Raw genomic sequence first — 15,091 nt, forward strand, 5'->3', positions numbered from 1 at the left:
TGCACTCTTCCAGTTAGGTATGATTTAAACCATTTTAGCGGTGTCCCATTCATACCACAGTACTTGAGCTTATCAAGAAGTATTCCATGATTTACACAATCAAGAGCCTTTGAGAGCTCACAAATAATCTCAACGGGTGACTTCCGGTTACTCAGAGCATTTAATATTTTATTAGTGAAAGTATATATAGCATTTTCAGTTGGAAAACCCTTCTGGAAACCAAACTGACATTTTGTTAAAACTTTATTTGTACAAAGGTGTGAAGCTACTCTACAATACATTACTTTTTCAATAGTTTTGGATAAGGCAGCGAAAAGAGAGATTGGGCAGTAGTTGTTGACATCAGCCATATCCCCTTTCTTAGGCAGTGCTTTAACAATGGCATACTTCAGTCAATCTGGGAAGATACTCTGCTTCAGAGAGCTATTACATGCGTGGCTAAGAATCCCACTTATTTCTTGGGAACGAGCTTTTATTATCCTGCTGGAAATGTCATCAATTCCATGTGAGCTTTTATTCTTGAGACAGTTTATTATCTTCTTAATTTCAGAAGGAGAGGTGGGTGGAATTTCAGTTGTATCAAATGGTGTGGGTAAGGCCTCTTCCATTAACTGCCTTGCTTCTTCTAACGAACATTTAGATCCTATTTTCTCTACAACATTTAAAAAATGATTATTCAAAATGTTTTAGACTTCCGGCTTGTTGTTTGTCAAGTTTCCATTCGCTTTGATGATAACGCCGTCATCCTGTACTCTTGGTTGCCCTGTCTCCCTTGTAATTATATTCCAAATTGTTTTGATTTTGTTATCACAGTTATTAATATCAGACATGGTGCACATACTTCTGGACTTTTTAATAATTTTTCTTAATGTAGCACAGTAGTTTCTCTTTCTCGTTGTTAGATGCAGTTCCCTTTTGTGGTTACAAGATATTTTTATTCCTTTAGTAAGCCAAGGTTTTTTGCACGGTTTCTTTAATTAGATTTAACTACTTTCTTAGGGACACAGTTTTCAAATTCTCTTACAAGTGTATCTTTAAATAAGTTATATTTTAAATTAAGATCATGGTTCTTGTATGCCTCATCACAGTCTAACTGCTGAAGATTATCTCTGAAATTTCTAATTGTTGAGTCTTTAATTGAATGCACAACTTTGGAGGGTAGTTTTGAATTACTGAATGGAGCTATGTCATATACTGTAACTAGATAAGCACCGTGATCAGAAAGGCCATTCTCAACAGGACAAGCATTTATGTTTTTAAACTTACATTTGTCTATAATAGTGTTATCTATTAACGTGCTGCTGTCCTTTACTACACGAGTAGGAAAATTAATGACAGATGTCAAATTGAAAGAACCGAGCAGGACTTCCAGGTCATTCTTCCTATTATACTCTTTCAGTGAATCAACATTGAACTCCCCACAAATAATAATTTGCTTTCCTGTATCTGACAGATAGCATTTTTCCACGAATAAATGAAAGTTTCCTGAAGGGGACCTATATACTGTACAATTATAAAAGAGCCCTCCTTCAGTTTAAGTTGACAGGCACATGCATCTGTATGTTGCTCTAGACAAAACTCTTTTGTATCTAAGCTCTTTACACAGTGATAACTTTCGACATATATGGCAACTCCTCCTCTCACCTTATTCTCTCTACTCATATATGCAGCTAGTTTATAACCACTGATAGTTACCTTTTCCATACAGACACAATGTGATTCTCAGACATGCGTAGTATATCTATTACGTTATCAGATTCAATGTCATCTAATCAAACCAGGAGCTCATCTACTTCAGGAGCTCATCTACTCTTAACAACCCCCAACAAGTGTCCAATAGCTCAACCATTGTGACATTTGTCTTAAATGATTTAGGAAAACCACAAAATATGTCATCTTGATCAACGTTTATGTAAACTAGATTCATCGTCATCCCAAATGCGAATCCAGTGTCTTACCACTCCATCACCTCGTTTTGCGTTCTTCACGAACGTTCGCATGTTTCCACATCTTTCATTATGTTGATCCCAACCATTTCCGTAATACTCGATAAAGTTTCGTGAGTCTAAAAGCGTGCAATACGAGTCGCCTGTGGTATTAACTCAAGAATATCCTGTAGAGGCGTGTTCAAGAAACTAGGGATACCAACTGCTGTAACTGCTGCTTCCCAATACATTTATTCCCTAAGGAAATTTCTTACTAACAGATATCTCTTTTTCAGACCGAGAGACCAGTTCATGGAATTAAATGCTACAAATAAGAATAATCTTCATAAAGATTTAAAGTCAGTTACTTTGGTCCTGGAAAGTTCCACTATTCAGTAGCGTTTTCAATAATTTGCTAGCATCTATAAAATGTTTAACTACTACTAAAGTTCACTTTAAGAGGAGCCAAAAGGATCTATCGGTGGCCAGTCCATCTACCCCAACGACGATTATCCTAAAAGATCACATTGACATACATACTATATTATTAATAATATGAATAATGTAAATATTACGTAACATCTGACGTCTGTAAATCACCAGGGCATTAATGTGGTCGTACACTGACGATTTCTTTGGTCATAAGCGACTGCAGTAACCTAAGAATTCTACATCAACAACTACATAGATACTCCACAAGCCATTGCAGGGCGCGTAGCGAAGGGTACCTCTATCACTAATACTCATTTCCTTTCCTGTTCCACTCGCAAATACAGCGAGGGAAGCACGACTGTCTATATGCCTCCGTATGAAGCCTAATTTCTCGTATCTTATCTAGGTGGTCCGTACACGCAGTCTCTGTTGGCGTCAATAGAATCGTTCAGCAGCACCAGTCCGCAGATCATTTTTAAGGTCTGTCTTACCATTTCCAACATAATAGCCAAAAATATTCAGATTTTAAATGTATTGAACACAAAAAATGTGTTTAGAGCAGAATGCCGAAACATCGTAATGTAAATATGTATTTAATTCCTACACGTGACTTTCAACACTCAGTAGCCATACAACTACAATGGATTCCACTTCCACTGCGATGCAAAAAGTTGTCAATGTCGCCACCTTCAGTACAAACCTTCCTCGTGTTTTAGTTCTGTTAGCCGGCCGCGGTGGTCGAGCGGTTCTAGGCGCTTCAGTCCACAACCGTGAGACTGCTACGGTCGCAGGTTCGAATCCTGCCTCGGGCATGGATGTGTGTTATGTCCTTAGGTTAGTTAGGTTTAAGTAGTTCAACTTCTAGAGGCTGATGACCTCCGATGTTAAGTCCCATAGCGCTCAGAGCCATTTGAACCATTTTTAGTCCTGTAGCAAGAGCGTGCCACTGAAAGGAGGTTCCTGCAGTAACGCCAGCATCTTCGCAACGTTAGTATTCAACATGACAGAGCACGATAACCAAAGGATATTTTAATCTGCACTGTATACCACACAAAAGAGGATTACCAAGCTCTCTGGATGAGTACAGATCTCTGGGGCATACACTGACAAAAATCAGAGTAGAATACTTGTTCAATGAAGTAAATTAGGAAAACTAAAACAGGTAAGTCAAATTGCTTCACAAAATCGAATGAATTCCTCGTGCTCTTAATTTTTTGATATCCTTTTCAAAATCTGCAAAAATATGGTGGGAACAAGAGAAAAAGGAAGTGAGAAATTACAGTTTCGACACTAGTGAACTATAATATGTACCTCGGTATATTGTAAATTTAAATGTTTTCTGATAATTTTGATGTCACCTCTAAATGAAAACATGTTTAAGAATTTTCTACTTGTTCCTCATCCTCGAGTACGTTTTCATTTAATATCTGTGACGTGGACATTAGGACAGCTTTATTTTTTATAAATATGTATACATTCTCTTGTTTTCTGAGAATTTCTACGTCCTTAAGAACGTTTTCGCTATGGACGTGTTGAACAGAAAGTATGCTTCAAATATTGTTTTACACTTTCGAAGGTAATAAACAAAAATGCTTAATACTACATCTCAGAAAACGGGTATTAGCAACGTTTAACAACCGCAAACAACGTAAGAGTCAGGAGGAACTCCAGCGCAAGACACATACTATCGTAGCTGGCGCAAGACCGAAGGAATAGTTGACACACCAAGAGGTCAGACGTACGTCTCTTTTGCGTGTACGCATATTGACGGGAATGACGACCCTCGTAGCGGTTCAAGGGGCCTAATCATAAAATGAGAGAGGTCAGCTGCAACAGTGTTGGCTTCACTGCCATGAATGCTGCTCGTTAGATACGTAGGCCTACTGCCTTACGCTTTGCTGCTGATGTAGGGTGCGTTGTAGAAAAGCCTAATTATTTTTAATTGCGTAGATCGCAGTGAGGCCGGCGCAAAGGAGGATCGTTACTCGGTAATCCACGGTGGGAGCGGGATTAGTCTTTTTATTTCTTTGTGCTTCTGTTCTACAGATCCGTGTTCATCATACACAAGGGACCAGAAATGTTGTCATTATTTTGGATTATGATGTACATAAAAAGAAATAACGTCCGACTGTCACAGTTAATGTTCTCCCTTGTAGCTTTACGTATATTAACGCGAGCTAATCCGCTCCCCAGAGCAGCTACGAGGTATTTGATGCACTGCTGAATGCTAGCGGGCCAAGGGCTCAGGGGGGATCGCCGTGCCCGCTTCAGGTGAACGTTGTGCGTCAGCTAAGGACGGGATGTGCAATAATCCCAGAACAGGGAATTCTGGCGACGGACGCGCGCTTAGCAGGGCAGGCAATGCTCCAAAAAAACGTGAGACAGTCTTACAGCTCTCTGAACTTCGACAATAAATCATACTTACATATTAATCCAAATCTGAATACATTGACGATCTCAGCTAAATGCGGTGACAGAAAAATATTTCAATATCTTTAAAACTACAAAAGTTAATATTTCACAGTGAATAATATACAATGAACCTCTTAAATAACAGCTTATAACTGCTTCATGCTATTTCAATAAATGATACCTCGCCTGACAGCATTGCACTATGGCCATTACCTCTGAAAGCTTCGAATCTGTATCTGCTTTATTTCTTGACTAATTGCGTCTTTTACATCTATTTATTACGCAAATGACAGAACATAGTATTCTCCAACACCTACACAGCAAATGAAAGCAGGATGAATACTTCGTATTATGTCATATTGCTGTATGTCCCTAATGAACTGTTTACTATTTTGCCAGTAACTTTATTTACATGCTGACCGCATGTGCCATTGAAAAAGTTGTGCTAATTTGAGAGTGGTCCGTTACATGTCTTATTGGATGCCACATTTAGAAAGAGAACCCAAAAGATCCTTCTGTCATGAAAGTATGAATAGTAGTTTACACAATACTTAACAAAAATTTGTTGTCATTTAACGTGAGTGCACTTGCGCAAGGATATTAGTTTACTTATTTATAAACAAATCTTTATTTGTAATGATTGTGAATGATCTGTGTGTGATCGAATATCTATGACATTCCTGTGGTGTCACCGCCAGACACCACACTTGCTAGGTAGTAGCTTTAAATCGGCCGCGGTCCATTAGTACATGTCGGACCCGCGTGTCGCCACTTTCAGTGATAGCAGACCGAGCGCCACCACACGGCTGGTCTAGAGAGACTGACTAGCACTTGTAACGTCTAGTAAGAAACAAAAACAACATATTATGTAGTAACGAGAAAATTATATGTATCATATTGTGTTATTGTATAAAATTATGTATTTTTTTTTATTATTTATTTTTGAGAATATCTGCGTCGGCGAGTAATGAAACCGCCACAGACGATAAATGTCGAACAAAGATTAAAATAAGTAACTAGTATATAATACGTGACGAATAGCAATTTCTTTGTCGTCTTAATTTGGAAGTTGTGCGAGTAAGATCTCCTGTTGTTGTCGTAGAGAACGCCAGTGTAGCATTCTTTTGTCGAGACTAAGCAATGTACGCCATTACGTGTGAATTCACAAAGGTCTGTAATCACTGAGATATTTAAAGGTTTTAATAGAGTTGTTTAAATGAAAACTTGTATTATTTATTGTTAAGCTTGCTTGCATATTATCCCATCCTGTTGAGACATTTTTCAGTTATATAAATATTATCTGTGGTGCTGAGCTGCGTGGAGAAGAAGAGCCGCTGCCGCGGCGTATTTAAACGACTTACAATATAGTCGAGCATACCGCAAGGAAGCGGTAAAATAATAGTAAAATAATATTATTTCTTTTAGCCCCCAGACTGGCAGTGAAGATCAGCAGATTTTATGATGTGTTGCAGATTGACGCGGGCTGCTGATAGGATATAATTTACAGTGCAAATAATTTAATGTACCTTCAGAATCTGATAGGAATCTTGCTGTGCTCCGTTCTGATCTGGCAAACTTTATAGTGACAACGTATTTTTTAATGAGAGTCTCATGTTCTTGGGCTAGTCGTGGTATGAAATAGCATTTTAACGAGAAATAAAATCCACTGCGAACTTGTGTTTTTGAACGATCACACGGACTGTAACATCAGTGCTCATAACAAAGTAATTTCAACTTTTAATCACTATGAAGTAGGGAAGATATATTGATTCTTAGCATGAGTTGCAGTTACGAAAAATCGTTCCTTAAATTGTAGGCCAGATACAGAACAATAAGACTTCCATATATACATTTTATTCCGCTAAAGGGTAATGATGATAAAGAAAAGCAAAGCACAGCATTATTAACAGATATTTCGCGGCTCTTTTCGTATATGCGATAATAAAAAACGCGAAACACTCGCCCCAGTTGTACGGACGACGTGGCTAGCGATGCACACTGACGAAGCCTAGCTCATTTGCAGAGCAGATAGTTAGAATAGCCTTCAGCTAAGTCAATGGCTACGACCTAGCAAGGCGCCATTACCCTTACAAGGCTTGTATCTAAAGAGTCTAACTTGTATCGTCAAAAGCGATATACAAATGATGGATTAAAGTTAAGTATTCCAGAAGCTACGTACTTTTCTTTATAGCATTCATTACGTATCCTGTTTCAGACCTCACGCCATCTGCTTGAGCTTAGCGCGTGCCTTTCGGCTTCCTCTCATTGTGTCTAGGCTGTCTTGCCTAGACACAACAATTCCTTTATTTAAATTTGGTTGTAATGTATTAGTTTAGTCCTGCAAGTGGTCATGTCGAATCAAACCATGTCTGTAGAGCTTCAGAACGGTTTATTTTTGGTGGGGACGACCTTCAGCCAATATAAAATCAGATAGTGAAACGTCCCCTTTGAACAATTATACAAGACTGACACACAATATTTTTAGCGCAACGCAATCTGACTTTCAAAATCCCTACAAAAGAAAGGCCCTGACTAACATTAACCTATACGTTTCACAAATCACTTACCTCACAAAAATCTTCGTTACTCGAACTACTGCAATACAGCGAGCGCCACTACTGCCAGCTAAATAAAAGATTCAAACTACTGAAGGCACTAACTGCTGATAGGTACTGTTAGCAAAAGAAAGATTTTGATAGAGAACAAACAATTTATTTACCTTAACAGTGTTCAGAAGTCATAATATATATATATACATATATCAGTTCATGGCATACAGTCTTACAAATGTTCTGCTTCTGATGGACACACGTACAGATCATCCGCTCTCATAACTCCGCCATCTCTCTCCCCACATCCACCACTGCTGGCGGCTCACCTCCAACTGCGCAACGCTACACGCTGTTAACAGCCAACTGCCCAACACTACAATGGCGAATATTACAACAATGCTAACCAGCCACAGACTGCACGCAGCACAGCCAGTGATTTTCATACAGAGCGCTACGTGGCGTTACCAATATAAAACCTAAACGGCCTACTTACAATAGTAGTGGAGCACTACGGGAGTCAGTTGGAGACTGGGACTTTTCGAGTGAAGAGATCAAGGGTGTTGTTCTGGTCAATTGATGCCGAATACTGAAAGAAGGCCGACCCGCCTATTGTAATGTATGTGTTTCAGTTGTATACGTGAGGGAGGTGATCAGCCGCTATGAGACTTTAACTTCTGAGAACACTGTTCGGTTGGATATTGAAAGGGATACTTTTACGTTTATTCTGGAAGGAGGCAGATCTCTCAGTGGTAACGTGGGTGATTTGATCGTCTGGGTGATTCATTCTGACCGCTCAACAGCTGCTACCACACGCTAATTTCTGAAGGGACTCATGTCTCGACAGATCTGAATGTACCTCAATATAGAATTCTTACTTTTTCCTCTTCTATTACGGAACATGGCAGACAGAGTATGAGTTCGACTCGCATTCTTACATACGTTGATTTGCGAATCATCGTGTTGAATTCTGAACTGTTTTGAGCTAGTGAAAAATTCGTGTATTGTCACTGCAGAATCGACTTAGTTTTTGTGTATCTTCGATGGCTATTTTGTCTGGGGATTTTGCTACCATTCTCGTAACGCTCTCAACATAACTTTACTAGGTTTGATAAGGGTATTTTCTATCTGTCTTTTAACTGAATATCGTAGGACTACTTCCCGGTTATTTCAGATGTCCTTTTTTGAGTAGACATTATTCCACGTAATTCTCTGTCACCTACATCAATAACAAACGTTAGAATAGAATCCATTTTATAAAATTATTCATTTATATTTCTTCTGTGTTATTTATTAATCTGAAATTCTATCCAATGCATAGACTATTTGCCTGCACGATCACAGCTACAGATTGTTATTTGCAGCGAATTAGCTGTGAGGCATGAGAAAAGACGTAGGCGCCCTTATCCTGTGACTATGTCGAGTTATTGTTTTTAAACACAGCCGTGCGTAGCCCAAGTACCTAAAGAACGACTAACTATAGGTAAAAATGCAGCTTGATTGCTCGTATGGGAAGCTGTCAGGCAGAATAATTACACAGGCAGTAACCGTTAGCTATCGTTGCACCCTGGCGCTAATTACTGTTTACGTGATGGCGTCGATAACCGCCCTTTAGCTCCCGATACCTCAGATGAAGACTTGGGGTGCCTGAAAGGGAGCGCCTCGTACATTGCATGTCAGTCGATGTTCAAGTACCCAGTCGAAGATGTAGCTACTAATTCCAGATATAATAAATGAGGAAACCCCCTGGATAAATATCTTCACGTATTAAATGAAACAACAAGTTCACTATTACCAGTCACCGTTTTAATTATTTCCACGACGCGTTTCGAAGGTTTAAACCTCCATCTTCGGGTGGATTTACATTAGTTAGTATTACATTTATGTGTGTGTTGTGTTACGATTTTTGGAGGAACTTGTGGTACTGCCTCCAGTGGTCACAGGTTCCTTTTGCTGTCGTAACACATCACATGTATACTGCCACATTTGTAAACAGTGAACTTGTTGTTTCATTTAATGTCAGTAACAATCACGGTAAAGCCTAACCTAAAAATGTTCGCATTTGAAGTATCTTCACGTAGCTGCACACAGAGATGTGAAATGGAACGGAAGACAAAAAACATTATTCTGATAAACCGATTGTTTCAGTGAAGAAAATTGTACTATATTTCGCGTTTCTGTCGTCATCCTCACGCAATAATGACCCATACAGATGTACAATAAAAGTTTCTTGCAGTCAAATACATGTAAAATGGAGAGTTCAACGTGATTCAAATGGTTCAAATGGCTCTGAGCACTATGGGACTTAACATCTCAGGTCATCAGTCTCCTAGAACTTAGAACTACTTAAACCTAACTAACCTAAGGACATCACACACATCCATGCCCGAGGTAGGATTCGAACCTGCGACCGTAGCGGTTGCGCGGTTCCAGACTGAAGCGCCTAGAACCGCTCGGCCACCAGCGGCCGGCGCTCAACGTGATTATACACACACATACACACACACACACACACACACACACACACACACACACACACACACAATTTCAATGTTTGTTTATGACAGCAGCCAACATTGTACAATAAATAAATTTAAACAGTTTCATCCCTTCATTCTGACCAAGGTTCTCGACAGCTTTCTCTTGGACTTCAGCAGATTGCTGGATTACTGCTACTGGAAATCCCCTCTCAAAGATTATCAATTGGGGGTACTCCACTACCAAACTGTAGGGATATTTCCGAAACTCCTTCACCAAAGAAGGCGAAGTAAATATTCCTGAATTTCAATCAAGAACAACTGCCAAGATGAGAAACATAGAAGTAGATATCCTCGGTGTAGCAAAGCAGCTTGACTCACTTGATAAAGGCAAGGCCTTGTATACCAGTCAGGTTCCTCTCAGAGTATGCTGATAAAATAGCTCCATATTTAGCAATTATATACAACCACTCGCTCACAGAAAGATCAGTACCTAAAGACTGGAAAATTGCTCAAATCACACCAATGCCCAAAAAGGGATGTAGGAGTAATCCGCTGAATTTCAGGCCTGTATCACTAACGTCGATTTGCAGTAGGGTTTTGGAACATATACTGTATTCGAACATTATGAAGTACCTCGAACAAAACGATTTATTGACACATAGTCAGCACGGATTCAGAAAATACCGTTCTTGTGAAACACAACTACCTCTATATACTCATGGATTAATAAGTGCTATCGACAGGGGATGTCAAATTGATTCCATATTTATAGATTTCCAGAAGGTTTTCGACACCGTTCCTCACAAGCGTCTTCTAACCAAACTGCGTGCCTACGGAGTTTCGCCGAAGTTGTGCGACTGGATTCGTGACTTTCTTTCAGGAAGGTCACATTTTTGTTGATTGGACCGTAAATCTTCCTGAGAATTTTTCTTTCCTGCTTTTCTATTTCCTTAATTTTAGAATGACTATCAATCACCATTGTTTCAGCTGCATAGATTGCTTCTGGAAGAATCACTGTTGTATAGTGCCTTAATTTCGCGTCTGTCGAAATGCACTTCTTGTTGTAATGCGTCCATGTTAGCTTGTAGGCTTTCTGGAGCTTGGTGATTCTTTGTTCATTGGCAATTCGGTTTAATCCTGAGGACTGTATAGTTTCACCGAGGTATTTAAAATGGCAGACTTGTGCAATTTTACCATATTTTGTTATTAAAGGGGATTTATTTTCTGGCTGCCTTTCCATATATTGGGTTTTTTCATAAGATATCTGTAGTCCGGTTTTTTGTGAAATTTCATGTAGTTTTTCCACTGCGTGAATCGCTTCTGTTCTGTTATTGGTGATAATTGCAATATCGTCAGCGAAAGCAAGGCACTTGACTTTAATGCGGTTCTCTTTCTTGATACCAATTTGGATACCCTTTACGTGAGGTTCCCATTCCCTGATTATCTTTTCTAGAACAACATTGAAAAGGATTGGGGATAGTCCGTCCCCCTGTCGGACTCCAGATTTGATTTCGAAGGGTTCTGATACTTCGCCCATGAATTTCACTTTGGCCGTTGTTCCTGTAAGTGTCTGTTCTGTGATTTTTCGTGTCTATACATATATATATATATATATATATATATATATATATATATATATATATATATATATATATCCTCCTTACAGGCGACGCTTAAATCCTAATGGCTTTAACCTTTAACACAAGCCGAACACAGAGAAATCGTCCTGACATGAGAAGACAGAAGTGCCCGTCTCATCGCAGAAAATACCAAACAACGCCACCCAGCCAAATCACTCATTACTCACAGTGTATTTATGAAACCACCCCCCAAATGGCTTGAACTGGCTTTGCCGCAGACAAAACCGATAGCTAGACGATTGAAAGGAATAAGGATGAAGGCAACAACAACCGCTGTCCTATAATCCTTCAGCAAGAGCCCAGAGCTGTGAATTTTGCAACAGTTGTCTCGTTATTTTTCGTCACGATCCTCTTCAGTGACCATTCGTGACGATCACTCAGTGCACACTTTCTTTCTCGTTGTGACTTAGCTGATGACGTTTTCTTCGCTTTCCCTCTATGCGGCTAGAGCTGCATACGGTGCCTCTTCAAACACGAGACACGTCGATTAACTTGGCTACGTAAGCACCCACTATTCACTTCGCTCCAAGATAATGCACCAACAACTACACAGAACACTGTTCCGACCACAGCTGAAACTTGCAGCGTCTTGTCGATATTGCGCAGGTGTCGTACTCTGACAAATGCATCAGCACAACGTGTACGCTTGACCAGCAACTGCATTCATTTTTAAGCATACACTTTTCGAGGTGTTTTCAATGTTTTTGTCCACTTACTCGTGAATGAATAAAGTTACGTTTAAATAAAAGATACTATAGGTATTTTCGTGTAATTCACTATTTCTTTGGTATGTCATATAAACCCTTCCCGTTTGAAGATAACGAATTACATCTAGGATTTCCGCTTCAAAAATGACTGCCATGTTGGTAACGTAGTCCCAGATGTTTTCCCCTTTACCCACCCCATATAAACACCTGGGACACTGTGACCATTAGACTACTTCATACCCAAGTTTATTAGCTGGCTGAAGAAAAGATTAATTCCTTGTCTGCCTTTAATCTATGTTGTTCTGCAGAACGGAAGAAACATCAAATGTTACCAATCTATATCTACATCTCCATATATACTCCGCTAGCCACCAAGCGGTGTGTGGCGAAGGGCACAATTTGCGCCAAAGTCATATTCCCCCCCCCCCCCCCCCCCCCCCGCTCCTTTTTCCACTCGTGCAGTACGAGCTCTAATTTCCCTTATCTTTGAATGGCGATCATTGCGCGATTTGAAAGTTGGTGGTAATAATATATGCTCCACACCCTCGGCGAAGATCGGATTTCGGAATTTACTGAGCAGCCCCTTCTGTTTAGCGCGCCGTCTATCTGAAAGTGTGTCCCACTTCAAACTTTCTAAGAGATTTGTAACGCTCTCGCGATGGCTAAATGTACCAGTCACGAATCTTGCCGCTCTTCTTTGGACCTTCTCAGTCTCTTGAATGAGACCCAAATGGTTAGTGTCCCATACAGACGAACAATACTCTAATACAGGACGAACTAATGTACTGTAAGCAATTTCCTTTGTTGAAGGGCTGCATCGGTTCAGGATTCTACCAATAAACCGCAATCTAGAGTTCGCCTTGCCCGATACTTGTGTAATCTGATCATTCCATTTGAGATCATTTCGAATAGTCACACCCAGATACTTGACTGATGTTACCGCTTCCAACGACTAGGCATTTATTTTGTACTCGTACATTAATTGGGATTTTCGTCTTGTTATACGCAGTAAGTTACACTTACTAATATTGGGAGATAACTGCCAGTCATTACACCACGCATTTATTTTCTGAAAATCCTCATTGATTCGTTCACAACTTTCGTGTGATACTACTTTCCTGTAAACTACAGCATCATCGGCAAACAGTCTAATGCCGCTGTCAATACCATCAACCAGATCGTTTATGTAAATCGTAAAAAGCAGTGGACCTCTTACGCTGCCCTGGGGCACACCTGAAGTTATGCTTGTTTCTGTTGAAGTCACGACATACTTTTCTCTGTCTGTTAGAAAACTTTCTATCCAACCGCATATGTCATCGGATAGACCGTAAGCGCGCACTTTTTGGAGCAAGCGACACACCGTTGATAGTGTGATAGGCAATTCTTTCTGTTAACTGATTATGAATGGTTAAATTTGGTGCCAAAATGGTGCTCTCCCGATATCGATTTCCCTCTTGGAACGGTTGTCTCGGAAACAGCTTTCTTCTGTAGAACAATGGAATCTTTGTACATCAAAGTCGCCTTGAAAGGGCCCGTGGTTATATTCTGTGGAATTCTTTATTAACTGGGAATAGGTCACCCCCACAGTAATTCAAAAATTTGAGTCCCTGGCAAATCTGTTTGCCATTAACTGATGCAAAGCATACAACATAGACAGGGACCATTAGACTACATTGTAACCATTAGAACTTCCATTGGCACCGTTAGATCTTCCAATGGCTCATTTCGCTGAAATTCATGTTTGCTTCGACCCATCATCAAAAAGGATGAGACACAGGGCTAATATTTCGGTATGGAGTAGGATGCGAAGTCACTACAGCTGCAGCGGACAGACATTTGCTGATAAGCATCATCTAAAGTGTTTGACAGAAAATGGAGATAACCTTGGAGCCCAGTAAATTTGCTGTGATTATGACCTATGTTGTATTTTTCATGTTGTATTTTTTCTCCTTAATGATTTCCAGTATAAAATCTGAAGTTTGTTTCAGAATTGCTGTTTTTCACCTTGTTGCTTATTCTTGCGTCGCAGCAGTAACGTACGTCATTCATGGTGGTTAGCGAACGTTTCGTTGAGCTGCCTCTCCTAATCTTGTATGGCCTCTGCTTTAACGCTCTGAAGGGAACGCAAGTTACAAAGGCTGTTCGCATGCTATAAAGTTATTACAGATTGACCGTTTCAGGTAAAAAAAGGTTGTGGCTCTATGTATGATTCACAAACAATTTCTATGGTTATCTAACCGGAAGCTGAATATTTTTTTTTTTTTTTTGTATCTATAGCTTACACTACGGAAATACAAAACTCTCCTGCTTCATTCGAGAATAAAATTGACGTTACATTACTAGTGAATGGCCATCAACATTTACTTCAGACTGAACGTATGTGTGACGAAATTACTATGTAAATATGAAGTAGATACCCACAGTTTATCACGAAACACGCACAGTGTAATGACTCGATACGTATTTTAATGACTTTGTGAGTATAACTCCCAAAACGTGCACATGAAGTTAATTTGCAGCCACCCGTGTATCTGCCTCGTGCAGATTTGAACCCCGTAATAAAAAGAGAAATTATCTCTTTGTGGACGGAAATCGAAGAGGGACCGCTGTAATGAGAAATAATTGCCCTTTCGGAGTTACACAGTGCAATTTAATGATAATAATTACGCAACTGATCATTGCAGCGAACAATTTAATACATTAGAGAGCAATTACATGCGAATTGATTGACTCCAGTGTCCAATACTCACTCGTTACATGACAGCCGTGGGCAATTAAAGGACAAAAAGAATCGATATCGCTCCCTCTCAGCCGCCATTCATTTATTTTTAAAGAGGGAGCCCAGACCTGCTTTTAGGCAGGAACAGCGGAGGCGAGTTACTGCAGCCGGCGCGGCACAAAGCCCTGCGAGGCGTCCGTGTTGAACTTTGGCTGATTGCTTGGCAA

Source organism: Schistocerca serialis, chromosome 8 (assembly GCF_023864345.2).
Source record: "Schistocerca serialis cubense isolate TAMUIC-IGC-003099 chromosome 8, iqSchSeri2.2, whole genome shotgun sequence".
Classification (NCBI taxonomy): Eukaryota; Metazoa; Arthropoda; class Insecta; order Orthoptera; family Acrididae; genus Schistocerca; species Schistocerca serialis.